The 27416-nt window shown below is 41.2% G+C and overlaps 1 protein-coding gene across 1 annotated transcript in view; it reads left to right on the forward strand.

Moving 5' to 3' along the window:
- LOC126100721 (fatty acyl-CoA reductase 1-like) overlaps positions 1 to 27416 on the forward strand; it is a 175131-nt gene that overhangs the window by 82472 nt on the left and 65243 nt on the right. The window lies entirely within an intron of this gene.

Here is a 27416-nt window from a genome sequence, read left to right on the forward strand (position 1 = left end):
AAAATTTCCCTCAATAGGAGCAATGCAAACAGACCTGTCCCAACAGTTGTGATTACCAGACCCATAACTGAGGATAAAATTAACACATTTCGTAATTCCCTTGCTGACAGAGACTGGTTTGGCCATTGTAGTGTCGATGGACATTACACATCAAGTAATGACCTGCCAGCCAAAATAACATTTGATAGATTTTTTAATGCATTCTTGACCCTATTTAACCACAGTATTCCCATAAAGAAAATCAAAATAATGGACAGCAGCCACAAATCCAGGTCTCAAAACAGACAAAATATATGGTACAACAAACAGCTGACAGATCTAAAGAAACAAGTTTTGTTACTGTACAATATATACAATAGTATGAAGTCTGACTGTGCCAAATCAGCCTATGTGGAATGCAGGAATGAATACAAAAAAGCCATCCTGCAAGCCAAAAAAACCTACAATGCCAACAGCATACATAATTCCACCAATAAATGCAAAACCGCTTGGAAAGTAATTAATAGTGCTGCCAGAGATACTAAAAAAGACAAAATTAATATCCCACCACAAACACTCAATGAGTTTTTTATTAATTCAGTGAAAGAAATAGGAGACGCAATTATCAAACCAGACATTAGTCCATCAGAGTTACTCTCCCAAAATTGGGGTAGACAGTCACTAAATACAAGCATGGTAACCTTCTCCGAAGTATCGCCTAGATGTGTACAAGGGGTCATAAAACAACTGAAATCATCTGATAGCTTAGATATATATGGCATATCATGCAACCTGCTAAAAAAAGTGTGTGACCACATTCTCTACCCCTTAACCCATTGCATAAACAAGTGCTTACTTGAGGGATATTTTCCTGATGAGTTAAAACTGTCTACGATCAGCCCAGTATACAAAAAGGGAGATAAAGACTCTCCATCTAGCTACAGGCCTGTTTCAATAGTACCTGCATTCTCCAAGGTAATACACTCCTGGAAATTGAAATAAGAACACCGTGAATTCATTGTCCCAGGAAGGGGAAACTTTATTGACACATTCCTGGGGTCAGATACATCACATGATCACACTGACAGAACCACAGGCACATAGACACAGGCAACAGAGCATGCACAATGTCGGCACTAGTACAGTGTATATCCACCTTTCGCAGCAATGCAGGCTGCTATTCTCCCATGGAGACGATCGTAGAGATGCTGGATGTAGTCCTGTGGAACAGCTTGCCATGCCATTTCCACCTGGCGCCTCAGTTGGACCAGCGTTCGTGCTGGACGTGCAGACCGCGTGAGACGACGCTTCATCCAGTCCCAAACATGCTCAATGGGGGACAGATCCGGAGATCTTGCTGGCCAGGGTAGTTGACTTACACCTTCTAGAGCACGTTGGGTGGCACGGGATACATGCGGACGAGCATTGTCCTGTTGGAACAGCAAGTTCCCTTGCCGGTCTAGGAATGGTAGAACGATGGGTTCGATGATGGTTTGGATGTACCGTGCACTATTCAGTGTCCCCTCGACGATCACCAGTGGTGTACGGCCAGTGTAGGAGATCGCTCCCCACACCATGATGCCGGGTGTTGGCCCTGTGTGCCTCGGTCGTATGCAGTCCTGATTGTGGCGCTCACCTGCACGGCGCCAAACACGCATACGACCATCATTGGCACCAAGGCAGAAGCGACTCTCATCGCTGAAGACGACACGTCTCCATTCGTCCCTCCATTCACGCCTGTCGCGACACCACTGGAGGCGGGCTGCACGATGTTGGGGCGTGAGCGGAAGACGGCCTAACGGTGTGCGGGACCGTAGCCCAGCTTCGTGGAGACTGTTGCGAATGGTCCTCGCCGATACCCCAGGAGCAACAGTGTCCCTAATTTGCTGGGAAGTGGCGGTGCGGTCCCCTACGGCACTGTGTAGGATCCTACGGTCTTGGCGTGCATCCGTGCGTCGCTGCGGTCCGGTCCCAGGTCGACGGGCACGTGCACCTTCCGCCGACCACTGGCGACAACATCGATGTACTGTGGAGACCTCACGCACCACGTGTTGAGCAATTCGGCGGTACATCCACCCGGCCTCCCGCATGCCCACTATACGCCCTCGCTCAAAGTCCGTCAACTGTACATACGGTTCACGTCCACGCTATCGCGGCAAGCTACTAGTGTTAAAGACTGCGATGGAGCTCCGTATGCCACGGCAAACTGGCTGACACTGACGGCGGCGGTGCACAAATGCTGCGCAGCTAGCGCCATTCGACGGCCAACACCGCCGTTCCTGGTGTGTCCGCTGTGCCGTGCGTGTGATCATTGCTTGTACAGCCCTCTCGCAGTGTCCGGAGCAAGTATGGTGGGTCTGACACACCGGTGTCAATGTGTTCTTTTTTCCATTTCCAGGAGTGTAGAATGCATCATGTACCAACAATTATCATCTCACTTTGAGAACCTAGGAATAATTAATGCTACACAATACGGGTTTAGGAAGAATCTGTCGACCATTGATGCAATCAACACGGTAGTGAGTTACATCCTCAAAGTTTTTGAGAACAAAGGCTTTGCTCAGGTCTCATTCTGTGACCTAAGCAAGGCCTTCGACTGTCTCAGACTATTAAAAGCTTATCTCAACGACCATAAACAGGTAGTTTGTGTTGGTAAGGAAATGTCAAACATAGAAAATGTTAAAGTAGGTGTGCCTCAGGGATCTGTACTGGTGCCCTTCCTGTTTCTGATAATGATCAATGACCTCCCCTCGTTTATTAGATCCACCACTGTATTGTATGCAGATGATACGACTTTTCTCCATAGCAGTAACAATCTTAATGATCTTAAAACCTGTGCTGAAAATACACTCACTCATGCAGCATATTGGTTCAGAGCAAATGGTTTCCTGCTAAATGAAAATAAAACTCAGCAGATAATCTTTACTCTAAGAGACAAGCCACTATCTGATGACCCTAGTTCTGTTAAATTCCTGGGAGTTTATTTAGACGAAAAGTTATCCTGGGGCCAACATGTAAACTATATTAGTAGTAAACTATCTAGAGTAATTTATTTATTAAGACAACTCAGAAATTGTGTATCTGAAACATACATCAGATCATCTTATTTTGCATTTTTCCAGAGTATAATATCCTATGGCATTATCTTGTGGGGTAACTGTAGTCATATACATGACATCCTATTATTGCAGAAGAAAGCCATTAGGATAATTACAAATTCTTCACATAAGGCTCACTGCAAACCCTTATTTACTAAACAAAAAATTATGACTGTAATAAACCTCTATATATACAATGTCTTAATCTTTACGAAGAAGAACCTACAAGATGTGAAATGTAGAGAAAATGTACATTGTTACAACACAAGAAGCATCAAACACATATACACGCCTTACCACAGGCTATCAAAATCAATAAATAGCTATGAAGTCACAGGACACAAGCTATTTAATAAGCTGCCACATGCCATACAGGATCTTCCTGAACATACATTCAAAGAAAGACTGCATGAATGGTTTATTGCCCACCCATTCTATGATATCAATGAATTCTTCAACTGCAAAATGCAGTAATCCAACAGATGACCCACTGTACATTTATTGTAATATAAGCTAAACTATTTCAGTAGTCAATACCTTATCACACTGTATTATAAATTGTAACTTCATTTGACGTTGTCAATTGCTGTAATGGCCTAAAGACAATAAAATCTTTATTATTATTATTATTACTATTCCAAAATGAGGCATTTACTTACACTCAACATACTTCATTATCATGCTTTGAAATTTACTTTAGTTCAATTAACAGATTAACTTTTGCTCTTACTTATATCTTAGTTATTTTCATGTTCAGTGGATCTTGTCTGCAATATTTTGGTATGATGTGTAACTGGATTTAATGAAAGATGTAGCAGAACACCAATTACGTGAATAAAAATTGTCAGAGCTTCTGATTGTTCAAGACCTTTTCAGGATTTAGTAACCACTACTAATTATCTTAGGGTCACAGGAAACAGTACTTACATCAGTCATTGTGTATTTTTATTGCCATCAAAACATTCATTACCTATGATATTCCAGTTCAGCTGTATGCATGATCTGTTAATGAAAGCTGGTTTCAGAGAAAATAATTTCCTGTGGCACATAAACAGTGTTACAACTTAATTTCTTTGTACATAGAAAACAGCATTTAGAGAACACCAACATCATTATTGTTTTGCATTCCAGTTTTGATTTTTGCAGCGTTTAGACAGTGCCCCACTAAATTTTATATCTGAGAAAATCACAACTTTAAAGCATAAACCCGTATGTCTTAATGTTCACTTAATTGTATTCACCACAATATCACCATCTTGTATAGTTCCCCACCATAAGGAATTTCCATTTGGAAAACAAGCATCTCCCATCTCCTCCGGGCTTTCCACCGTGTCTCTCTCGATGCTGTGACTTAATGTTCACTTAATGTTCCCTTCCAAATATTTTACAGGTACTAAAACTATTGACAATTAAAAACTATATTCAGTTACTAGTAAGTATGGTGTATCAGCTCAGGTAGTGATGACTGCAAAAGAAACAGACAAAATCTACATGTATTTGTGAAACAATCCACATAAATTCTTTGTGACAGAAAAGTGTGAGGAGGTTGATTTTCCCCATAAACAGATGAACTGTCTGTGCCTGAGTCCAACAGCAGCATAGCAGAGACAAGCAATTTTCAGATACCGTAATTATGGATAAGGTGAAGGAAACATTCGAAAACATTGGTGAGGGTAAAAAATTATTGGTTAGTGAAAGTTTGCTAAACAGGTGGAAAACACATAATGTGGTATGGCAGTTATAATTTTTTGATGGAATTTATTCCCAAATGACACAGCAGCTTTTCTGATTCCTGAGGAATTTAAAGACTTAGAGAAGAGAGTTACACACCTGATCAACTATATAATACTAATGAGGCAAGCTTAAATTTTAAAATTGTATTCACCACAATATCACCATCTTGTATAGTTCCCCACCATAAGGAATTTCCATTTGGAAAACAAGCATCTCCCATCTCCTCCGGGCTTTCCACCGTGTCTCTCTCGATGCTGTGACTGTCTTCTTCCCTCTTCTAAATGCCTTCCTCCACTCCTTTCAGCCACTTGTCCCTTGGCCTTATCCTTGGCCTCCTGCTCTTCATCTCCATACCACGTATCTTCATACAGTAGCAGCAGCGAAAGGAGGTCCCTAACAGCTGCAGTGGGCTTTGTGCAGCTGCTTCACGTGTCTACCTCAACCAGTAACATGATTTACTGCAGATCTCGACAGCACCAGCACAATTCACTACTCTTTGCTTATGGTCACTGGTGTGTCTGCCAAGCCAAGAGCTCTGAAAAAATTGGCCTGGAAATCTCCCTATCTGCTACAAAAATCATCAAAGCCTCTGGATGTTTAAAGATTTCTTTTGCAATTGCTTTCATGATTAGTTTGTCCTGCATGTTGAAAAGTAACTTACATCTGAAGCGTTACCAAGAAATTTCTTTCCTTGTTGATACGAGCATCCTCAAAACATTATGTGGGAGTGTGCAAGATTCTAAAACTATCATTTTTATATAACTGATTTGATGAGTCTGAGAATGAATTGTATGTCAAGAACTAAATTTGTCAGGAAGTTCATGAAGTTACTAGTATCTTAAATGACTGACATGTATTCACTCATTGTTTTATAGCTATATTACTTCAATTTCTAAATTGTAGGCATATTTCAGAAGCACACACAGAATATGTTTTTTGCAATTATCAATATGAGTTTGAATGTCACAGTTTTAGTTCAACTATCTAAAATTAAAGTCTTATTATGATTAAATCCAGAGTACTCAGCGAGTTATTCCCAAAAAAAATTTTTTAGTATACCAATAATGGTAAACAATGGAAAATCCAAGATAGAATATAACAGTATTAAGAAGGACAGTTGCTACTCACCATATAGCAGAGATGCTGAGTCGCAGATAGGCATAACAGAAAGACTGTCAGAAAATAAGCTTTCAGCCAACAAGACCACCATGGGAAATAGTCAACACACATGCGCACTCACGTAAATACAACTCATAAACATATGACCACAATCTCTGGCTGCTGAGGCCAGGCTGTGAGCATCAGTGCAAAATGGGAGATGCAACCAGATGGTGGGGGTAAGGAGGAGGCTGGGCCATGGAGGTGGCATGATAGTAGGGTACAGGTGGGGGTTGATAAAGTGCTGCTTGTGGGGGCATACAAGAACAAGGTGGAGAGAGGGTAGGAGATTAGACGGAGGGCAAGTTAGTGGACAAGAAGAGCAGTAAAAGACAGTTGGTGCATTGGTGGAATGGAGGGCTGTGCAGTGCTGGAATTGGAACAGGGAAGGGACTGATGGGTAAGGACAGTGACTAATGAAAGTTGAAGCCAGGAGGGTTATGGGAATTTAGAATATACCACAGGGAGAGTTCCCACCTGCACAATTCAGATAAGCTGATGTTGGTGGGAAGGATCCAGATGGCACAGGTTGTGAGACAGTCATTGAATTGAAGAATGCCATGTTGTGCAGCACAGAAACTGGATGGTCCAGCTGTTTCTTGGCCACAGTTTGTCAGTGGCCATTCATGTGGACATCCAGCTTGTTAGTCATCACCCCCACGTAGAAGGCAGCACTGTGGTTCCAGCTTAGCTTGTAGATTGTATGACTAATTTCACAGGTAGCCCTGCCATTGACAGGATAGGTGAAGCTTGTGATGGGGCTCAAATAGGTGGTTTTGGGAAGATGTATGGGACAGGTCTGCCATATAGGTCTATTTCAGGGATATGAGCCATGAGGCAAGGGGTTGGAAGCAGGGTTTGTGTAGGGATTGATGAGGATGTTGCGGTGATTCGGTGGATAGTGGAATAGCACTGTGGGAGGGGTGGGAAGGATAGTAGGTATGACATTCCTCATTTCAGGACATAGCGAGAGGTAGTTGAAATCCTGATAGAGAATGTCATTGAGTTGCTCCAGTCCTGGGTGGTACTAAGTTATGAGGTGAATGCTTATCTGGGACTTCGGGAGGTGGTGGGTGATGGGAGATGAGCTCTGGGAGATCAGGTTTTGCACAAGGTTGGGAGGGTAATTATGGTCTGTGAAGTCCTCAATGAGACACTTGGTATATTTCAAGATGGACCACTCATCACTACAGATGTGATGGCCATCGGTGGCTAGGTTGTGTGGAAGGGACTTCTTGGTATGGAACAGGTGGCAGCTGTCGAAGTGGAGGTATTGCTGGTGGTTAGTAGGTTTGATATGGACTGATGTAGCTGTCTTTGAGGTGGAGGTTGACATCGAGGAAGGTGGATTTTTGGGTTGCAGAGGATCAAATGAAGTGAATGGAGAGAAGGGTTTGAAGTTCTGGAGGAATGTGGATAGGGTGTCCTCACCCTCGATCCAGATCACGAAGATGTCATTGGTGAATCTGAACCAGGTGAGGGGTTTGGGATTCTGGATGTTTAGGAAGGATTCATCTAGATGGCCCACAAATAGGTTGGCGTAGCTTCTCTGCTACATGGTGAGTGGCAACTATCTTTTTTAATACCAATACTATTAGAATGACACTGAAAATTAAAAACCTGAAATATAGAAAAAAGTCTGAATGATTGAAAAGGTGTAATTGGAAGGGGGAAAATGCATCATTAATATTTCTGTAATTGGAGAAACAGGCAAAAAGAAAAAGAACACTAATTCAATTTTGATGCTATCTGCAACATTTTCTTTGCTTACAATATTTCACACCTCACTGTGGTAATGGACATATTGTTTTATTTTAATGTATGTTTTATTTAATGTTCAGTGGCATAATTCCAGTGAATTGTCAATTGTGATTTATTTGTCTCATAAATTGCATAATCTGAATCATTTTATTCAGCTACAGGAGACATTTCAAAAAATTTGTGATAAAACTTCAAAAATATGATGAGAAGGTCTTTGCAGTGGGTGTCTCCACTCCATCATTTACAATTCTACAGTGAATTCACTTTGACTGGAATGCACTGTGTACCTGTTTATCAGTCCTTGGTGTTGCAGCTCACCAGGCAGACTGTGAGGATCTGAGACCGCAAGCATTTTATGTACCTGGGAGTGTAAGTCACTACCACATTGTGTGCAAGTAATGACAGCTTTTGGCCTACAAATATTGGGCTTAGAAAAGTGGATTACAGAAGATTCCATGCCAGTGTGGGAAATCTTACATTGGGCAGATATCACAGGAGCAAGAACATTGTATTGAACACCATAAATAACACACGGATTGCCCAACCTGGTGAAACAATGATAGCATAGCACTGCCTGAACACAGGGCATCACATGTGTTATGAGAATGTCATCATTCTGGGATGTCATTACCAAGGAGGCTGTACTTATCCATGCAATAGACTATCATGTCAACAGAGATGCTAGATTTCAAGTAATCAATGCACGTGATCTGGCACTGGCTGCAATGAAAATAAAATGCAAGAAACAAGAACCCCTGATTTTTGACACGATGCAGTGCATTGTAGACAATTAGTTCAGCTTTCACCCACAGCAACACCATTGCCCTCTGTACACATGTGGAAGGCCTCTCTTCAGCTCCCGGCAGGAGCATTGTGAACGCTATTTTTGTCCAACTATGATTGCTTTCTCATGCATGCATAATTCCTGCTAGTGGCCCCAATAAATTTTGCCACCACCACAAAACTATCACCAGGCATCAGCAGCAATTGACAGTCACGCAGCAGGGCAATGCCACAGCAAGGGGACATGAGTCTAATGGACAGAACTTGGGCTCCTCACACCACACAAATTTGAGTTGTGAATACAGAGGTGAATGAGTGCACTGTAGCTGTGATTTCAGCAACTGATGCACAAGTGTCAGCTGCTTGGCAACCGATAGGTCTCGGTCCATTGGAAGCTGCAACTGGTCACCCCACTATTACATCTCTTGAACTGAATAAGGATGATGAAATATGCACCACTGCAGTCTGGGCATGTGCCACCATTGCTGAAGGACTTGCTCTGCTAAAAGGCTTGCTATGCTAATGGGACTGACTCCTGCCTTCTCTAGCACTCATGGGGAAACAGAAGAAATGGGACACAACCAATACAAATTAGTGTGTATCCAATTGCTAGTTAGTGGAAATAAACAGTGTGGCACCTTACAACACAGAGGCAGATTCATGCAAAGCAGTGAGGCTTATTAATGAGAACAAGATACGATATTTTAAGAGTAAAGAGGTAGTACGGGATGAGGAACACGTAGAAAGAGATGTTAATGTCAAAGTCAATGTCAATATTTGAAAGCTGGCTTCGTAAAAAATTATCCAGAAGTTCCATTACAAAATAACCAAGCTGAGGATAACTAAAGGCAGAGTAAGATAAGATCCAACTTTACTTGCATACTAAAAAAAAAATACTGTGGTATTTTAAGGAAAGTCTTCAAAATGTCCAGAAGTATGCATGTTCTGACAGAAATAAATAATGCAGATAATAAGATTAAAACTACATGGGACATTGTCAAATGGGAGACAGGACAGCCATTCAGTATAAAAGATTCCCAAATAATTAAACTAAATGACAATGTTATGACTAATAATTTACAAGTTGTAAGATGGCACCACTAGAAAAGTGTGATGACACATCGCTCTCATTAAAAAGGCAAAAAATAAGTAGTTCTTCATGTAGGGAATGTGAAAAGCGAGTGATGAAAGATGTTTTGTGCATAAAGTGCAACTTCTAGTTACACGAGAAGTGCACAAAAGCAAATCTGAAATTAATCAGTGATGATTTTCTGCCAACATGCTGACATGCTGAAACATGTGATCTGAGCATGTTTGTAATGGAAATGCAACAGCATCCACACATGCTGGGGAGAGTTCATACTATTTCTTCATGAAGAAAAAATTTACTGTGTCTCATGGAAGAAACATGCTTGAAGCCAGGTGTCAGTGTAAAAGTCACCAACATCTGGTGCTACAGAAATTACTGCCTCACAGCTGGAGGTGGTACTGCAGAATACAAAATTGGCTGAATGTACTGGCTCTGATGACTGCTGAGGCAACCACTATTGCCATCAGCACCTCCTGAGGGCAAAACATCATAATAGTGAGATACAAGCTGCCAAGGGGCAATTTCACAATGTCGTCGTCCATTCCGGGCATGATTTTTATCCGAGGGGATTTCAATGCAAAAAATGCTGCATAGAATTAAAGGCTCACAAACGCTACATGCAGGACACTATTATATGTCATCAAGCAACAACAAGCAACTACTATTGGCCCCAATGAGCCAAAAAACTACCCATCTTGAGAAGAAGTTGGCAGACATGCTTGATGTCTGCATAGTCAAAGGGGTTCCACACATTATCACAGCAAAAGCGAAGAATGCCCTTGTGTTAGAACATTTACCTGTAACTTTTGCTCTCCATGCCAAAGCATCCTTCATCCCTAGGAAGGGCACTGACATGAAGAACATATCTCGGCAGACCTCACAAATTTTCCTCAACCAACAGAGAAACAAACAGTTTTGTAACGTTTTTCAAGTAGCATCTAAGATTCAGTCAAGGATGCCTCACCACTGGAGGGGCACAACAGCGACTACATAAACGTCAACTGCCGCCCCAGCTGTGTGCCACATTTAATGAAAAGAATAGGACGTCAAACAGTCCTCCCAGTGCCAAAACATTCTGATGTCAACACCGCCACCAGCATGCCTGGTGGCTTCATAGCACTTCACTATTGTAGCTCAGGTCTAAATAAAGGATGTCACATCTGGCAATGAAGTTCTTCCAACCACCCCTGGCCAGCACCACCACCTCCACAACCTGCCACTCTACCATGTCTACACCACAGCAGCTCCACTAACCCTGCATCACTACAGAGTGGTATCAGAAGTATCTTGATATCGTGGACCTTGGCTGGCAGCTGATAGCGAGACAGTTGGCCTCCGTACAGCAAGGTTTTGCAAACACAGCATGCAGTTTCATCAAACAGCAGTGTGAGTGAGCAGACTATTGGTTTTTGTGGTTTGTTTTCCCCATTTTGTGTGTAGAGGGCATGGAGTGTAAGCAAGTGATATTCAGGGATTTGAGGGTTACATTTGTGCAGCCAGGGGAATCAGCTGATCTTTCACAATTCCGATGTAATGCAAAGGAGCATTATTTAGAACCTGTGAGATGTGGTCAATGTAATTTGCTGGGGCATTCTGCATCTTGTATGGAGTCAGTGCCAGTAGTTTGCGTTATGTCATCGGGACAGGTATATGGCCAGTTAGTGCACTGAATCAAAATGGATGATGATAAGACATAAGTGTGTCTTGTGTGAGTGTCAGCCTGTTGTGAGTGAATTTTGCATTCCTTAATGTTTATGAGAGATTAAATCTCCACAATGGCAGATTTTAAAATGCAGGATGTCACTAATTGGGAGGCAGTTCAAGAATGGTCAGTGAAATGGCACAGCCGAGAGCAGATAATAGAGACTTGTGTAATAGTCTTGCAGCTATAGATGAAGAGTTGGAATTAGCCAAGCAACCTACTCCTCTGTTAGACTAGCCACTGTCAGTTTTATCATGCCTTAAGGGATTTGGCACCTGATATGTCAAGAAGGATGAGAACAAGTACCCTGAAGGATTTATACCCTGAGGGTCAGATTATCCATGGAGTTTGAAGAAACTGATGTAGTAACAGGAATGCTAATGTCAGATGTTATAGAAATGGGAGAATGGGACATATACAGAGGAAATGTCACCAACGTCTGTGTGGTAGGTGTGGTGTGGTTGGACACCATGAACACAATTGTAGAAATGGTAAGGAAAAACAGGTGTTGAGTGTGAAATGAAATCCCAGGTCCGCCACATGGAGTTCCTGGTAAATTTCAGTGCAACTAATATGGATGCAGAAATGGAATGTAGTAAAGTTGGAATAATGAAGGGTAGAAAGCACATGTTTCCATTGGACAGAGGAGTGTATGTGTCTGTAACATCTATGGACTTCATGGGCCAGATGTGATTAAATCCTCCACACTATAATTTATGTGGAGTTGGAGATTATGATGTGGAGTCTTTGGGTTTAGCAATGGTAGATTTTCAGGTTGAGGTGCAGCATTTTGAGCTATGCATAGAAATCATGCCCCAAGTAAGTGATGGTTACTGCATGATATTAGCATTAGACTTTCTGGGAATGTAGCATGCCAAAATCTATCTTCAGAAAAGTGTACTTAAAATTAGGGAAACAGCATTCCATCTAGGGAAGACAGCTGCCAGTAGAGTATGGAGGCAAGGGGCATCAATGTTAAGGGGTGAACAACTTGGACTGTGGACAACAACACTAAGGATTTATTCAGATGCTATTGTGCCACAATGCACTGAGAAGTTGGTCTAGGTAAATGTGAAGCCAGAGTGCCCTGTTAATGCATTGTGCTTGTTAGAACCACTGGCAGTAAATGATGTACTAGACACATCATGTTGCTTTGTAACAAGAAGCACTGTACTCATATGGGAGCAATTGGACAGGAAAGTTGTGCCTGTGGATTTAGGTAATTTTGGTGATGATAGTAGTGCTTATCAAAGGAATGTTGGTACCTAACTTGGAAGTTGTAAATGAAGTGGGTAGGGCTCAGTCATTGCACAACAGAGTAATGTGAAAACCAGCAATAAAACAACATTGTTTAGAAAGTTAGTGCTTCTTAGAGGTATAGATGGATTGCAAATTGAGAAATTATTGTTTGAATTTGAGGATTTGGTTTTTCCTCAGGGGCCTTTACCAAAATCATCTATAACACAACATAGCATCCCTACAGGAACTGAGTCACTGATATGTCATAGACCTTACCTCATACCACACAACCAGTATTAGAATAATTCATTGATCAACAGGCAGTGGACAGAATAGCTGTTTAGATGTTTACACATTAGCCTTCCAACATTTTTAACATGCAATTGGCATCATCAGTTGAAGTTATAAGTGTACATGTTATTTTTAGTTCAATTCATTTTATTGCTTATAATAGAGGGAAACATTCCACGTGGGAAAAATATATCTAAAAAGAAAGATGATGAGACTTACCAAACAAAAGCGCTGGCAGGTCGATAGACACACAAACAAACACAAACATACACACAAAATTCAAGCTTTCGCAACAAACAGTTGCTTCGTCAGGAAAGAGGGAAGGAGAGGGAAAGACGAAAGGATGTGGGTTTTAAGGGAGAGGGTAAGGAGTCATTCCAATCCCGGGAGCGGAAAGACTTACCTTAGGGGGAAAAAAGGACAGGTATACACTCGCACACACACACATATCCATCTGCACATACACAGACACAAGCAGACATTTGTTGCGAAAGCTTTAATTTTGTGTGTATGTTTGTGTTTGTTTGTGTGTCTATCAACCTGCCAGCGCTTTTGTTTGGTAAGTCTCATCATCTTTCTTTTTAGATACATTTTATTGCTTGTAACACATAATTTTACATGCATGTGCATTTTCAACAAAGTATAAAGTTTTTACAATTACAGTTTTTTTAGTTTACATTATTTCTTATTACATTGTAATTCATTATAAATTCAAGTTATAAGAGCATTTTTGGATAAGCCACTGCTTGACTCACTTTTTAAAAGTATCCCCTGTCAATACCTTAACTTCATTTGGTAACAAGTTATTAAAAAAGCTCCTTTGACATAGGGGCTTTTCACTGTTAAAGTTCTGTTAACCATATGAAAATCTTTTCTATGCCTTGTTTCATAGTTGTGAATATCCATGTTTCTTTTTGTGATCTTAGTGTCTTCTTTCACTGTCATTATAGTTTCTAGTATATACATGGCACAAACAATGAGAATATTGTGTCTAATGAATAGGGGTTTGCAAGAAGTTCCTGGCTTCACTTTTGCTATGATCGTCAAGGCTCGCTTCTGCAGTATGAAACCTCTTTTAATATTAGTTTGGCATGTCCCACCCCACAGTACTATTCCATAAGACAAGAATGGATACACTAATCCATAATATACAGTCCTTAGGATTTCAGAATTAAGATATGGTAATAATCTTCTTAATACATAGAGACTGGGTGTTATTTCTTTACAGAATCAGCTTGCTGCTTTCATGAAAGTCGATCATCTATGTGTAAACCCAAGAACTTACAATCTGTACAGGTTTTTTGTAGAATATCATCAGTGACAGTATTTTGTCTATTTGGACCACTTGGTTTAAAATGAATAATATTAGTTTTTTCTATGTTTACTTTTAGGTCCTCTTGCCTTTTCAATAAAGTTATGTACATCTTCAACTAGGCTCAGCTCATTGTCTCCATAGGAGACACCTGATGTATCATCAGCATACATAGTAGTCAATTGGTTATTGCCAAGAGAACTTGGGAAATCATTTACATAGTATGTGAATATGACTGGACTTAAAATAGAGCCCTGAGGAACATGAAAATGTATATTTCTTATACTTGATCTTCTCCTCTCTAGTATTTCTCCATTTGAGTACATAATCTCCATGCATTGTTGTCTACCCTTTAAATAGGTTTCTAGCAATTGCATGACTTTTCCAGTGAAACCACTCTTCGCAATTTTTGATAAGAGCATGTTATGATGTACTTGAGAGGTCCAGGAATACTCCTGCTGCTTGGAATTTTTCATTTATTTTTTCAAGTACATTATGGACAAATTGTACTGCTGCTGACATGGTATTTTGACCTCTTCTGAAAGACTGCTGGAAATCACTTAATACATCAGCATTGTTGTTATGCTCCAAGATTTTTTTAAATATTATTTTCTCTATTAGTCTGCTGAAAGTAGAGATCAGGGCAATGGTTCTGTAGTTCTGTACATGCTTTTTTCCCCCTTTTTGTGTATTGGTTTCACTTCAGACAGTTTCAACTTGTCAGGAAACACACCGTCTTTGAGAACACAGTCCATTAGTTCATGTTTACATTTCTTCAATAGGTATGGAGAAATTTCATCTAATCCTGCTCATCTTTTGTTTCTGAGGTTATCAATAAGCTGCAGAATGTCATATGTGCTTACTGCGGGTAGTATACTGCAGTTCTGTTTGTTACATGACTCAAATGAGTGCTGTATATCTTGTTTCATAGAGACATTGTTTTTCACACTATCTAAGAAGTAATTTTTAAAAATATTGCTGAATAGAAGAGGATCAGGGATATCTTCACTGTTCACAGTTAATTGTACATTATTAATTTTAATTTCTGTTTCATTGTTTCTAATTTTATTTACAACTGATCAGCAAGTCTTTGAAAAGTTATCTGAACCTTGTATCTGTTGGCTGATTCTTTCTGATTTTAATCTCTTGTCTTCTTTGCGGTACTTATATTTGTACTGCTAGTTAAATAACTATAGTTTTTAGCACATTTACTGATTGGTGAGTCTCATTAAATAATTTACAATCTAATATATCTCATTACATACCTAGACAATCATACATAAATACATACAGCATGTCTTCCATTTTATATTATATGCATATTAATTACAGAAGTAGACACATATTCTTTTAGTTCCACATTATGTATGTGGTATATCTAAATTTTACATGAATGAAAAAGCATATCATGGTTATACAGCTATGATACTCTTATTTACTACAATAAGCATTTTCTCCCTGATTATATCCTTGGTTTTTTGAAGGTATTTTTCCACTGAATAATATGCCATATTTGTAAACCATATCTCTGATACTACCTTTAAAAGAAAGCACAAGTCCATGGAGTGCAGCTGTTGTGGTTGTACCAAAAAAGTCACCAGATGGGACTATAAGATACAGGTTCTCTTGTGACTACAGACATCTTAACAGCAAAACTGTAACCAGTGCTTATCCAGTCTTGAACATCACTGAAACTACTGACAATTTGATGCGGCACATGTACTTCTCTACCTTGGATCTAAGAAGGGGTATTCATGGAGGACTATCAAAAACAGGCTTCTTGGCTCCTGGGGCCATTTTGAGTATTGTAGGATGCCATTTGGGTTAAAGAATGCTCTGGCAATCTTTCAGCATTTTCTGGATGGAGTGCAGAGGGGACTAAAACCTTACTAGTTCATGGCATACCTGGATGATATAATTATTTATGGCAGAAAATTTGTAACATTTGCAAGAGGTTCACAGGTGATTACAAGCAGTGAATTTAACATTAAGCATGAAAAAATGTCAGTTTGCATTGGTAAAAGTTACAGGTATAGGGCATGTTTTAGCAGTGAAGGGATTATGATGGATTTTCAGTTCATACAGGCAGTGTGAGAATTTCAAATTCCTAGAAAAGCTAACAAGCAACAGTCTTTCCTGGGGTTAGGGAATTATTATGGGAAATTTGTAAGATGGGCATTGAGGTTAAGTGAGTTCAACTATGAAGTCATTCACAAGTCTGATAGCAGAAATACAAATGCAGATAGTTTAAGCTGAAAAGTAGCAGTGATACAAACACTGGGTCATAACCTTGCACAATGGCAAGCAGCACGACAGGCTGACATAGAACACAAACAGTATGTGCCACAGCTGCAATTCACTATGTGTGATGGAATGTTGTGTAAGACAATGAGGTTGGGGATATGGGTAGTAGTGCCAGTGGAGCTGAAAGGGGAAGTGCTGAAAGAAGCGTATGATGATGTATTGTCAGGACATGGGGGTTGTAGAACAGTGAATAGGTGAGTAGCAGAACGGTACTGGTGAAAGCCAAGGAAAAAAGATCTAGACCAGTATATGAGAGGTTGAGTACAATGCATGAGTTAATAGCTTTCCAGAGGTTACCAGAAGCAACAGAACTGTTTAAAATGATTGGGCTGAACCTCCTTGGGCTTTTCAGTGAGGCTCCAGCTGAGAATCAGTTTGTACTGACTCTTACTGACCAATTCTCTAGATATGTGGAAATAATGGTAATCCCTAACTAACAGGCATAAATGGTAGCGCAAGCATTGATCAAAGCAGGATGCCCAAATTTGGAGTGCCAGAAACTATGATTACAGGTTGAGGAACAAACTCTATGTCTGGTTCATTAAAGCAGCCGAGTAAGCTGCTAAAGGTTAGGAAGTTAAGGACAAGTTCACTGCATCATCGGGCTAATGGTAGTACAGAGAGGGTACATTTGACAATTAGATGGAAGTTGAGCCATTATGTGAACTTACTCCATAGTGTGTCCCACTCAAACCTCCCTGATTTCAAAGACCAAGGAAAAAAACCACAGTAGATAAGACAATGAAAAATGCACCACATTGTAGAGCATCTCAAAGAATCTATTTGTTTATCATCAATACACCTCTACATGTGAACCATTTGTAGTGCAAAGAATATCGAGTCTATATTCAATTTCTTGCCAAGTTCTTTGAAACATTTCCTCTGTTATTGTTGCAATCACATTAGTGATACAATGTCGCAACATACACTCATGCTCATAAATTAAGGATAATGCTGATGCATGGTGAAACAATGCTCTGGTGGGCGGTTTGTGGGTTTAAATCACCTCGGGTATGACCACGTGGTGCATTTGACCTGCGGTCATCGCACAGTGGCGCTGGCAGCAGTCCACATACGCAGAGGTGTGTTGGTGCATGTCAGAGTACGGTACAGCAAATAAGTGTGCAAACGTTTTCAGATGTGCTAATGGTGACATTGTGTTGAAAATGGCTCAAAGAACACATATTGATGATGTTATGAGGGGTAGAACACTAGGGCAACTGGAAACGTGTCCAGGCGCTACAGTATGGGATGTCCACAGTATACAACACCACAAGAAGACCGATATCTCACCATCAGTGCCTGCAGACGGCTATGGAGTACTGCAGGTAGCCTTGCTCAGGGCCTTAACACAGCCACTGGAACAGCTGTCTCCAGCCACACACTCTACAGATGACTGAACAGACATGGTTTATTCACCTGGAGACCTGCAAGGTGCATTCCACTGACCCCTGGTCACAGGAGAGCTCGTAAAGCCTGGTATCAAGAGCACAGTACATGGTCATTGGAACAGTGGTCCCAGGTTATGTTCATGGAAGAGTCCAGGTATAGTCTGAACAGTGATTCTCGCAGGGTTTTCATCTGGCGTGAACCAGGAACCAGATACCAACCCCTTAATGTCCTTGAAAGGGACCTGTATGGAGGTCGTGGTTTTATGGTGTGGGGTTGGATCATGATTGGTGCACGTACACCCCTGCATGTATTTGACTGAGGAACTGTAACAGGTCAGGTGTATCGGGACATCATTCTGCACCAGAATGTCCACCTTTTCATGAGTGCAGTGGGTCCCACCTTCCTCCTGATGGATGATAACACACAGCCCCACCGAGCTGCAATTGTGGAGGAGTACCTTGAAACAGAAGATAACAGGCAAGTGGAGTGGCCTGCCTGTTCTCCAGACCTAAACCCCATTGAGCACATCTGGGATGCTCTTGGTCGACATACCACTGCATGTCTTCAAACCCCTGTGACAAGTCAAGAGCTCTGACAGGCACTGGTGCAAGAATGGGAGGCTATACTCCAGCAGCTGCTTCACCACCCGATCCAGAGTATACCAACCCATTGTGTGGCCTGTGTGCATGTGCTTGGTGATCATATCCCATATTGATGTTGGGGTACATGCACAGGAAACAGTGGTGTTTTGTAGCACACGTGTTTCGGAATGGTTTTCTCAGGTTATCACCAATACTGTGGACTTCCAGATCTGTGTCGTGTGTGTTCCCTATGTGCCTATGCTATTAGTGCCGGTTTAGTGTAGTGTCATGTTGTGTGGCACCACATTCTGCAACTATCCTTAATTTATGAGCATGAGTGTAGGAATATCATCCAGTTTGGTCGCATACATGCGGTCCTTCATGAATCCCCACATGAAGAAATCAAGTGGTATAATGTGGTGGCCAGGCAATGGGTCCTCCACATCCAATCCAACGACTGGGAAATTTCCTATCCAGGAACTTGCGAACAGCCATTGACCAATGTGGTGGAGCTCCATCTTGTTGAAAAATGAAAAATGATGTTGGGTTGCAAGTCTTGAACCTGAGGGTACACAAACTGCTACAACATGTCCAGATACACTGACCCATTCACTGTTTGCTCCGCAAAGCAGAACAGACCAACAATCCTGTCGTGCATTAGCCCACACCAGAAATTTAGTTTAGGGCTATCACGAACATGTTCAATGACAACGTGTGGATTTTGTGAACCCCAAATCTGAACATTATGCCTATTAACCCTTCCTGATAGATGAAAGGTTGCCTCATCTGAGAATAAACATCTTTCCAGGAAGCTGGCATCCATATCAATATGCTGCAGCATATCCACAGCAAATTGTTGTCAGTGTGGTTTGTCATTTGGCATCAGATGTTGCAGAATTTGCACTTTGTAAGCACACATATGAAGACACTGGTGAATTATGTGATGCAATGTTGTTCGAGGTACATGAAATTGCCTAGGTGCTTGACGAATTGACTTATGTGGGCTTCTGAGAAATGTTAGTCTGATGTCCTCCACTGTCTCTTCTGAAACTCTGTAATGTGGACCACTAGAATATTTCAGAACACTTCCTGTTGCCAGAAACTTCCCATGCCATTCCTTACTTGTTTTCACACCAGGAGGATCACATTCGTACACATGACAATAATTTCTTTGCACAGTAATCAGTGATTTTGTTTCTGCAAACCACACTACTGCTTGCATGCACAGCTGTGGAGTCATCATTTCTACTTGATGTGACCATGCTGCAATCTGGTGATGATACTTGGCACTTCTGATGCAGGAATATAAATTCTTTGAGATGCTCTACAATGTGGTGCTTTTTTCATTGTCATATCTACTGTGATTTTTCTCTCCTGGCTCCTTGAAATCAGGGAGGTTTGAGTTGGACATTCTGTATTTATCTTTCATTGTAAGTGCATATAATTCAAAAGTTCATTTTGCTACAGGTCTATCACCATATGATCTAGTTTACAGGTGGAACATGCCATCACTGCTTGACAAAATAAGGCCAAGAGTTGGCAAGGATGGGGAGTCCATTAAGGATTTTGATAAAAACAGTGAGGGAAATTTGGAAACTTGATAAGGGAGCAAACACCAGAGCCCTGGAATGCCAACAGCCATTGGGAAAATGTATGGGCAGATTATCACAGAGTAAAGTCAGTCAGTGGGTAATGTTATCACTCTCTTACATTCTGAAAGGTCAGACCAAGAAATCTGTAACTTGGTATCAGGGGTCATATGAGGTAGTTAAAATAACATTGCCAATGAACATCAAGTTCAGTTACTGACTCGTACAACAATTATTCATGTTGGGCATCTGAAGCCATTTAAAAGAGCTTCCGATGCTTTAATGCAAGCACAATCATCCATTGAGGGTAAAGCTATGGGTAGTAGGAAGAAAAGGAAGCACAGGAGCCTTGCACATCTCTACAGCAGATTCCATATGGGTTAAGATCAAAGAAGTAAGAGAGAACAATCATGTGTTTTGTTAGAACATATATGGGTGAAAGTTAAGTTGATCAACATGTTATTTAGATATTTAGATGCATAAGTGATTACCGTATCATTTGAGGGTGAGGATAGGAGAGAGAGAGGGAGATAGGAGTTTTGTTCATGTTTTATGCAGTATTAAACTTCTATATTAATTTGCATCTAAGCTAGATTTTTAGGATTGGGTTTTCTTTTGTATGTCTACAAAACAGAAGACCTTTGAAAGGAGGGAAGGGAGTTCCCTGTTCCCAGGTTGCTGCACATCAAATGAAAGATTAAGGGAGTTCTTATCTTGGCAGTGCTGCCCCTCTTCACCAGGAGTGGAGCAGGGGTGCTGTGCGTGCTACCATTGGAAACAGGAGTACTTTTTACAAGGAGAGAGAATGCAGTGCCCACAGGCCATCATTGGGCACTCAACCTGACCCAGAATGCTTAGGAAATGCATAATGAGGTGAGATGGAGCTACATTGGGAAATGGAATGAAGGACATACTGAAGGAGAGAGTGACTAATGTAGCAAGGAGAAATAAGGCCACCATGGAATGACACACTGCACAGTTAATAGGTTTGGCACAAGAGGTATTGAACAAGACATGGGCACTTGGAGGTTAGCAACAGAGGTAACACACCTGGTAAAGATGACACTAAATAGTGTGTACCTGGACCTTAAAGTTATATGGGCATGAGTGGAAGTTTTGGCTAAGGAAATGGCAATAGCAAGATTTCTGCAGTCTTTAGCCAGTAGCTTGTGGGCTGCTCAGGTAGGAGTAACAGATCTGCAGGAAGATGTCTTACATGTTGCACGCGGGCAGTTGAGTCCAACTCTGTTAATACCAGATCAGTTCTTGGTGTGCCTGCAGAAACTGCAGATGGACATGCTGCTGGAATTTGAACAAATAACTGAACCATACAAATCAAATCTGCCATCCTATTCAACATAACAGCAGTTAAGATTAGGATGGATCTTGCACAATTGTATGTATTAATAAGATTTCTAATTAGCAACTAGAGAGCCAGATTCAAATGTTACACCATACACTCATACATGTTACAGGGGAGAACCTTGAAAAAGTTAGCCCAAGTAAAGACAAAGGATATACTGCTGATTGTGAAAGATGATGGTAGCCATGAAGTGATGTCACTAACTGAACTCAAACATTGTTATGTGAGAAGGCTACTATCTGCCTGACCCAGATGGTGTATACAGATACTGGGACATTTGACATGCAGGTAAATCAGAAGGTCAGGACTGTCCACGTGAGATTCTACAGCCACAACCCTACTTCCAGCAAATGGGTCCACACTGGGTTTATTCTGCAAACATTACCAAAGATGTAGTAGTTAACTGATGTGGTAACACTGGCTCATAGGAGCTAAATGTTTGAAACTGCATGACAGTGGAATAATTACTAAAGGGATGGACTGTGATGTAACAGGTCAGACCCTTCCCCTCTCAACTGCTGTAACAGGGGAAACCAAGTTGAACATTATGCAACTGCACTTTTACTGGCCAGGGAAGCCACTAGCGATACTTCCAGTGTGAAATCTGACCTATCCGAGAGAAACATTGGATCCTAACCTAATCCTATACTTAAACCAGCCAATACACACACAATATGGACATGTTTCAGTAGAGCAAATGCTTTCACATGTACAGAAATATCGGGAGCAACACAGCCTAGACCATAAGTGTCACAGCCGCAGGCATGATGTTGGTGGTGACTCTGTTTTGCATAACCTTTGTCTACCTTAGGCAGTGGGCCATTTGTCAATGTGATACTACAGTACATTTGGTACCACTGGATACTTCATACATAAGAAGCTATGAAAGGTGCAAGAAACTGGGTATAGTAATAAGAGAATTGAGTTGTTGTATATAATTAATTGTGATTCAGAAGACAAGGGAATCTGAGTGTTCTTAAAATGAGCATTGTTGCTTACAGTACAACACGCCATAAAGGCAAAATGAGTGGATGTATACGTAAATAGTTGTTAAGTGTTTTGGAGGGATTAACGCTTACGAGGTAGCTGAAATGAGAACAGAGGTTTTACGCAGTAGAGTGAGGAGAGATGCATGAACCAATAGGCTAAAATTTGTAGAGGGACTGTGGGACTTTTGAGCATTGTGCTTAATGTAAGAGGAAAATTGTAAATAATCTGTGTCTGTTGTAGGCTGGTCACAGGTTCAGACCCGGATCTGAGTCTTCCAAAGACAGGAGGTATGTAATGCTGTTGCTGTTTTTGTGCATTACTGGGTGAGAAGCACCTCCACTGCTGCCATATGTGACAGAAGTGGGCAGGCACAGAGGAGCTGATATGTAATTTCACAAGCAAACCTGTTTGTGATAGCTGGAACTCCAAGTGTTTTCAGTTGACACCACATTGGACAACTTGGATGATGATGATGAAGATGATGATGATGATGATGATGATGACGAAACAACATCCAGTCCACGAGTGAAGAAGATCTGCGACATGGCTGGGAATTGAACCTCGGCCCATTGCATGGCAGTCAGACATGTTGCTATGCAGCTAGGGGGTAGACTGTTAATCATGGTAAATATCCTCTGATGCTAGCACACTTATGCACAGTCTGACAGCACCATTGACAACATCACATCCATGCAAGCCTCTATCATATGATGGGCAACCAGCGAGCAGCCGACACCAGTCTGGGCAGCCCTCTCCATGGTTCTAAGTCACACATGTGGATATTGGATGAGCCCTCCTCAGACTCCTTGACAGCAACCAAATTCCTGTATTTGAGGGCAGTAGTTCACAGCCAGGGCTGTACAGCCACCATTCATCCACACCAGGGCAAGCATCTAGTCTGGTACCTGTGGATGCCTACGAGAATTCAGCAGACATTTGTGTTGCTGGCACTGCTCACTCAGGGCCAAATAGTGCTATCTCAGGCAAGTACCCACAAGTGAGGTAAACAGTGTCAGCAAAGCAGGACATGGACGTCAAATGGCTATCCCACCACCGTGACCTTCTGATGTCATCGGCACCACCAGTAGACCACACGTCTGCTTGAGGCATGTCTGGAGCATCACAGCACTACAGCATTGTAGCTTGAGAATAAATAAAATGTGTTTTATCTTACATCAGAGTCTTCCTACCCACCTGTGGCCAGCACCACCACTTCCACAAACTGCCACTCCGCCATCTCTACACCATAATGATCCCACTCTCCCCAGGTTGCTATATTACGAAATTAGTTGAATTTACAGTACTAAACATTTTCTATGAAGGATGATGTTTCCTTTACGTGATTTAACAGCCACTATAGCAGAGACAGAGATCAGGTAAGTTGTATTTGCTACACAAGTATAAAGTGAACAAACAGTTTAGTAAATTTGAAACTATGATTTGACAGAAAATAGTGAAAAGGGAAACATAGGAAATGATACAGATGGCATCAAGAAAGATCAAAAGAAATATGAAACACAAGGCAGCAAAAAAAAAGATGGCCAGCATGAAGTATAGGACAGCAGGTGCCAAGTGCTGATATAAATATGGTAAAAAGAAAGTCCTGATGGAATGTAAATATTTAAAGACTGCAGGTAACAAATCACCAAATAGCAGAGGTGCTGAGTCATCAAAAGACTGAAAACTTTGCTAGCTTTCAGACAAATCCTTTATAGAACTGTGCAGCACACATGCAGTGACCTGCGCATTGTAGCTTGATTCACTGTTCACTGTCAGAGCAATTTAGCCATTTGTGTGTGTGTGTGTGTGTGTGTGTGTGTGTGTGTGTGTGTGTGCGCGCGCACCCAATATCTGATCAAAACTATCCAGACACCTATTAGTGGACGTCAATATGGCATGTGTCCACCCTCTACCTTTACGATAGCTTGAAATCTGCTGGGATCAATTTTAGGGTGTCAGAGTGTCTGTGGAGCAATGGCAGCCAATTCTTTCTCAAGGATCAAGAAGGTAGTGGTGTTATATGCTGAGAACTGGAGGGAAGTCACCATTCTAACTCATTCCAGAGGCATTCCATTCGATTCAGGTCAGGACCCTGGGCAGGCCACTCCATTTCAGGAATTTTATTGTCCACAAACCATTGCCTCAGAGATGCTGCTTTACAACAGGATGCATTGTCATGCTGATACAAACTATCAATATTATGAGAAGGAAAGTTGCTACTCACCGTATAATGGAGTAGCTGAGTCGCAGATAGGCAAACACACACACACACACACACACACACACACACACACACACACACACACACACAGTCTCAGGTAATGGAAACCACACTTGATGAAGGCCTAAACTGCAGTCTCAGGTAACTGAAACCACACTTGACAAAGGCCTTAATGGCTGAGAGCTGTAACTGTGAGAATCTTTTTGTTGTGCCTATCTGCAACTCAGCATCTCTGATATACAGTGAGTAGCAACTTCCTTTCTTATAATATTGTTACATTCCATCCTGGATTTTCCACTGTTTGATACAATTTATCATCATACCCAAACTGCTCTTCTACTGTACACAGTACACATTGCTGTAAAATGTGTTCAGATTCTTCCACACTTAGTATTTTCTTAAGCATAATAAAGGGCCATATCCTGACCATGAAAAACCCCTGGATACCATAGCACCATCACCTCCTTACTTCACTGTTGGTCCTATATGTGACAGCAGATAACATTCTCCAGGCATTCATCAAATTCAAACTCTTCCTTTGGATTTTGATAAGTTATAATGACAGTGTTGGAATGAAATTTTCAGTGGAATGTACCCTGATATGAAACTTCCTGGCACTTTAAAACTGCTTGTCGGACTAAGATTCGAACTCGGGACCTTTGCCTTTGATGGTGTAGTGCTCCACTGACAGAGCTACCCAATCACGAGTCACAAGCTGTCCTCACAGTTTTACTTCCATCAGTACCTCATCACCTACTTTCTGTACATCACAGGTGGTCTCCCACGAAACTAGCTAGACTAGCAGTCCTGGAAGAAAGGATATTGTGGAGGCATAGCTTAGCCACAGCCTAGGCGATGTTTCCAAAATGAAATTTTCAGTCTGCAGTGGAGTGTGAGTTGTCATGAAACTTCCTGGCAGATTAAAACTGTGTGCAGTAGAGCTTCTGCAGAGTTTGGAAAGTCAGAAATGAAGTACTGGCAGAAGTAAAGCTGTGAGGGTGGGCCACGAGTCATGCTAGGGTGTCTGTCAGTAGAGCACTTGCCTGTGAAAGGCAAAGGTCACGAGTTCAAGTCTCAGTTCAGCAAACAGTTTTAATCTGCCAGGATGATTTACAGTGACAGTGGTTCATCACTCCAAATCATTTGTTTCCAGTCATCCATTGTCCAGTGATGTTGCTCTTTTACACCACCTCAAGTTTCACCCAGCAGTCACTACAGAAATGTATGGCTTATGAAGAGCTGCCCAACCATTGCACTCCATTCTTTTTAACCTGTACACCACCATTGTGCTGGATGGACTGCTGATAACATTCTGAGACTCACAAGTGATCCTTGCCCTGATTTCATGCCATTTTTACAACCAGCCTCCACCATGGTTGATGATCTCTGTCTGGCACTACGTGATGTCTGCATGGTCTTGGTTTAGCTGTGGCTGTCCCTTCACAATCAACTAGCAACAATCGACTTGGACAGCTTTAGGATGGTTGAAATGTCCCTGATGGGTTTGTTAATCAGATGACGTTCAGTGAGTATTCCACATTCAAAATTACTGACCTCTCCTAAAAGACCCATTACTGCTTCTCTATTGACAACACAATACACCTTGCCTTCTTTTGTACTGTCTGGTCTCCTGTCGTAGTATCTATTCATCAGTTACACATTACAAGGGAATGTCTGGATACTGTTGATCAGAAACTGTATATGCTTATGAGGGTACTGGAAAGTAATGACTCTGAATTTTTGATTCTCTTCTCAAGATTCGTTGATATATTCTGATGCATATTACTCAGTCAACTTTCCCACTTCGCTGACTCAAATTGCAAACTCAAATTGCAACCATCTGCCACTAGAGGGCTTCAAACTGTGCAAACTCTTTGCTACTAGAGGGTTCTGAATTGTAGTGTGTAATATGGCAGTGTGTAACCTAGCTATGCTGGTGCACTACAAGACCATCAGAAAACTAAAAGCACACATTTGAAGAGTTTGTCCACACATGGAGCACTCTCTCCTTCAGCATGACAACATCAAACCACACACGAGTGCTGCGACATCTGCGACGATCTGACACCTCAGGTTCACTGTCGTCGATCATCTTCTGTACAGTCCCAACTTGGCCCCATCCAGTTTTCATCTTTTTCCAGAACTTAAAGAGTACCAACAATGTGGGAAAACATAGATTGCTACTTACCATAAAGAAGACACATTAAGTTGCAGACAGGCACAATTAAGAAAGACACTTGTGTAAAGCTTTTGGCCCCAGCCAAAACCTTTATGTAAGTGTCCTTTAATGATGCCTATCTGCAACTTAACATGTCTTGTTTATAGTAAGTAGCAGTCTAATTTTCCCTACGTTATTGATAGTCCTACCTGGAGTTTCCATTGTGGAAAACTTACCACACCTTTAACAACTTCATTTTGATGGTGATTGAGTGGTGCAAGCAGACATGAGGCTGTAGTTGGACCAACTAAATCAAACATTCTACAGCGACAGTAGCAATAAGCTGGCCTCTCATTTGGAGAAGTGTGTTCATCACTAGAGTGACTATGTTGAGTAATAAATATGTGAACATGAAGAATAAAGACTTAGAACATTAATTAAGTTTGTTTTATTTTAAAATGTTTAAGAGTTTTCACGTAAAAATTTCTGAGGTATTACCTTGCAGCACGCCCTCATATGTATAACTCTATAGCTCTGTAAAACAATTCACCTGAGAGCACTTTAAAGACACAGAGCAGAAGAAATAGAAATGAAAAGACTGTCACTACAATTTAAGGACCTTTCTATTATCTATGATAATATTGAATATTTTCTATCATTATTTAGCTCTG

This window comes from Schistocerca cancellata, chromosome 9 (assembly GCF_023864275.1).
Source record: "Schistocerca cancellata isolate TAMUIC-IGC-003103 chromosome 9, iqSchCanc2.1, whole genome shotgun sequence".
NCBI lineage: Eukaryota > Metazoa > Arthropoda > Insecta > Orthoptera > Acrididae > Schistocerca > Schistocerca cancellata.